This window comes from Vigna unguiculata, chromosome 10 (genome assembly GCF_037176805.1).
Source record: "Vigna unguiculata cultivar grain cowpea cultivar isolate G323 ecotype 2 chromosome 10, ASM3717680v1, whole genome shotgun sequence".
NCBI classification, from domain to species: domain Eukaryota; kingdom Viridiplantae; phylum Streptophyta; class Magnoliopsida; order Fabales; family Fabaceae; genus Vigna; species Vigna unguiculata.
The window spans coordinates 32251853-32256274 of record NC_140801.1 but is presented as its reverse complement, the minus strand read 5'-3'; the positions used below and the strand labels follow the sequence as shown (position 1 = coordinate 32256274).

General features: G+C 50.5%; 1 pseudogene; it reads right to left on the bottom strand.

Moving 5' to 3' along the window:
- Positions 1 to 217: 217 nt before the first annotated feature.
- Positions 218 to 3615, bottom strand: LOC146882399 (uncharacterized; annotated as a pseudogene).
- Between the last annotated feature and the right edge of the window lie 807 nt (positions 3616 to 4422).

Sequence of the window (4422 nt, the reverse complement as noted above, 5' to 3'; positions counted from 1 at the left end):
GAGCTTGCTACCCATAGCACTCTGCAGCGTCTGCCAAAACCGAGATGTGAACCGTGAGTCTCTGTCGGAAACTATGCTCGAGGGGACCCCATGAAGTCTTACTATCTCCTTAATGTACAACTGGGCCAGCTTGGCCATAGACATCCTCAAGTTCATCGCCAAAAAGTGAGCACTCTTGGTCAACCGATCTACTATCACCCAGATAGTGTCATGTCCCCTAAACGTCCGTGGAAGATGAGTCACGAAGTCCATGGAGATGCTGTCCCATTTCCACACCGGTACCTCTAGCGACTGTAGAACTCCCCCGGGTCTCTGGTGTTCCACCTTCGCCTTCTGACATGTTAAACAAGCTGATACAAACTGAGCCACATCTTTCTTCATTCCCTGCCACCAGAAAGTTTCCTTGAGGTCCTGGTACATCTTAGTCATGCCAGGATGCAAGCTAAGACGACTCTTGTGTCCCTCCTCAAGGATCAACTTTCTCACTTCAGCGTCATCTGGTATACATACTCTACCTCGAAACCTCAGTATGCCATCATCACCCACAACAAAATCCCTAGCCTCATCTGACCCAATCTGTTCTCTAACCCTATTCAGACTGGCATCCAATAACTGCCTCCCTCTGATTGAGCCCAAGAAGTCACTAGATATAGCAAGGGTACTACACCTAATGGACTCGGATCCCAACTCCACATGTATCCTCATGTCTCTGAATTTCTCTAGCAGTTCTACCTCTTTTATCATGAGGTGTGCCGTATGTACCGTCTTCCTGCTCAGAGCAGCTGCCACAACATTTGCCTTCCCCGGGTGATATAGAAGTTCAAAGTCATAGTCCTTCAGGAATTCCATCCACCTCCTCTGCCTCATGTTCAGCTCCTTCTGGTCAAACAAGTACTTGAGGCTCTTATGATCGCTGAACACTCGGAACTGGGCACCATAAAGATAGTGCCTCCAGATCTTCAAGGCAAAAACTATAGCCGCCAACTCCAAGTCATGAGTGGGATAGTTACGCTCATGTATCTTAAGCTGTCTCGAAGCATATGCCACCGCCTTCTTTTCTTGCATCAAAACACAACCAAGTCCAAGATGAGACGCGTCGCAGTAGACTTCAAACGGTTTCCCCACATCTGGAATTACCAATATAGGAGCACTCGTTAATCTCCTCTTTAGCTCTTGAAAGCTCTCCTCACACTTGTCCGTCCAAGTGAAGGGTTGGTCCTTTCGAGTAAGCAAAGTCAGAGGCGCCACTATCTTGGAGAATCCCTCTATGAATCTCCTATAGTAGCCTGCTAACCCCACAAAGCTCCTGATCTCTGTGGCCGACTTAGGACTTTCCCACTTAACCACTGCCTCGACCTTTGCCGGGTCCACTGTAATTCCCTGGGCGGATATCACATGCCCCAAAAACTGAACCTCATCCATCCAGAACTCGAACTTGGACAGCTTGGCATACAGCTGCTTCTCCCTCAAAACACCAAGCACCAACCTAAGGTGTTCTGCATGTTCCTCCTGCGTCTTGGAGTAGATAAGGATGTCGTCTATGAAGACCACGACAAATTTATCTAAGAAGGGTCGGAAGATCCTGTTCATGTAGTCCATGAACACCGCTGGGGCGTTGGTCACACCAAAAGGCATAACCACATACTCGTAGTGGCCATACCTGGATCTGAAGGCTGTCTTCTGTACATCATCAGCCTTTACCAAAATCTGGTGGTAACCTGATCGCAGATCTATCTTCGAGAACACTGATGACCCATGTAACTGATCCATCAAGTCGTCAATCCTCGGGAGCGGATACTTGTTCTTGATAGTCATCTTGTTCAGTTGCCTGTAATCCACACACAGACGTGAACTCCCGTCCTTCTTCTTCACCAACAACACTGGTGCTCCCCAAGGCGAAGTGTTGGGTCGTATGAACTGTTTCTCCATCAGATCTTCTATCTGTTTCTTGAGCTCTACCAACTCTGCTGGAGCCATACGATACGGAGCCATCGATACCGGACCTGTGTCTGGGACTAGATCGATGGAGAACTCCACTTCTCTACTGGGAGGCAATCCCGGTACCTCCTCCGGAAACACATCCACAAAATCCTGAACAACTGGTATCACAGACGTTGTCTCTCCCCTCTGCACCTCCATATGCGTGAAGATCATGTAACACTGCGCACCGTCCTGTAGTTCCCTCATGACACCCTGGGAAGACATCAACTCAGGCCCCTCTGAGTCGGGAAACAACAGCTTCTTCTCCCGACAATCTATCAGAATGCGATTGGCAGAGAGCCAATCCATCCCCAAGATCACCTCCAACTCCTGTAGAGGTAGGCAGATTAAGTTCACCCTGTATCTGCGTCCCTCTACCTCCACTGGAAGCCTAGCACACAAGGACGACGTCCTGACCAAACCCGACGCCGGAGTAGACACCGCAAGCTCACACTGTAGCTCGCGCACCGGCAAACCCAACCGTTCTACACATGCATTTGACACAAAAGAGTGTGTCGCTCCAGAATCATATAACACACAGCAAGAAGAACCAGCTATCATGCAACAACCCATAACCAAGTTACCTGAGCCTGATGCCTCAGCCCCTGACATCGCGTACACTCTGCCCGTCGCCTGAGGCCTGTTGCCTCTATCTCTCCGCTGATGCTGGTGAGGAGTCTGAACTGGAGGGCGTGCTGCTGCCCTAGCAAGGGTGGGACAATCCTTCCCAAAGTGGCCCTCCTTGCCACAGTTGTTGCATCTGCAGTAGCCCTCCATACGCGGACAAGTGTACCTCGGGTGGGGTCCTCCACAAGTGTAACACTGCACTCGACCCTACTGAAGAGGAAGACCCCTAGACCCCTGGGACTGATGGTGAGGCCTATCATACGGTCTCCTCCGCTCCTCGTGTCTGGGCTTGGACCCCGATGGTCCACCGATCCTCTGAGACGGTTGTGTCTGCTGTGGCCGCTGGCCTTCCACCTCGCGCTTCATCTTCTCCATCACTCTGGCCTTCTCTACCAGAGCAGCAAAGTCCTTGATGGACAAGGGTGCCACCATCAAACGAATATCTCCTCTGAGGCCGTTCTCGAACTTCCTGCATCGCCACTCCTCATCCAGTGGCAGTGTATAGAAGCGGCTGAGATGCTTGAACCTCTCAGCGTACTCAGCTACTGTCTTCCCTCCCTGGGTCAACTGGAGGAATTCCACCTCCTTGGCGTACCGGATACTGTCAGGAAAGTACTCCGATAGAAATCTCTCCCTGAAGACCTCCCATGACACGGGCTCATCCCTCTCCTCCAGGATGGATCTGGTGCTGCTCCACCAATGCTCCGCCTCTCCCGTGAGCATGTACACAGAGAACGCCAACCTGTTCTCTATAGGGCACATCTTCGCATCATAGATGCGCTCCAGGTCCTTCAGCCATTGGTCTGCGGCGTCAGGACTAGTCTTCCCGTCAAACTTCGCCGGGTGGTGCTTCAAGAAATCCTCTAGACTCCACTCCCTAGCAGCAGGTCGTGGTTCAGGACCAAACACAGGGGCAGCCGCCCTGTTCTCCTCTAACTGGCGGAGGGCCTCCATATGCTGCCGCTGAGCATCCTCGGTAGCTATCCTCGCAGCCTCCATCTGCTGCATCACTGCCTGCTGCTGCTCAAGCGACGCCGCCTGTCGCTGCATGGATGCCTCATGCTACTGCATCATCGCAGCACTCTGCTGCGCCACAGCTGCTACCATTGCCTCTATGGCTCTGGCGATATCTGGTGCGTCCCCCTAGGATGATTGAGAAGCTCGGCGAGGAGGTGCCATAATCCACTGGCACACAGAAAATCACTTGGTTAGGCTCGATAAAGGCAAGAATTTAACTAAGAACACTCAGAAGATACACAGAGAAAGCTAGGCGGACATCCAAGTCCACCGACCTAAGGAATGACCGCTCTGATACCATAAATGTAACGTCCCATTTAATTATTAAGCGAAATTAAAGGAAAACGTCACACAATATAAGTACAGTAGCGTAGTCCTGGGGTCTTTAACAGAACCCCGACAAAACTCGGGCACACCACGATGCCAAAGAAAAGCTGAATACGAATACAACATAGAATATAGCGTAGAAATACAGAAAGAGATACATGGGCCATAGCCCTAAATAAAACACAAGTAAACTCCAGCCCAGATGGCTAAGCAGCGGAATCACCATTCGCCTGTTGACCATGAGAACCTCGCCCATCTGCTCCCATCAACCAAGTTGATGATCATCGCAAGGAAAAACGGCCACATACAACACAACCATGTAACGAAACGGGTAAGCTAGAGCCATCAACATATTCATCATGCAATCAAATATATTTTCATCATCTCATATCCACATAGCAACCAAACATGTTATGACTCTTCATTCAATACACTACGACTCGACTCGACTCATCCGGATACGTATAACTT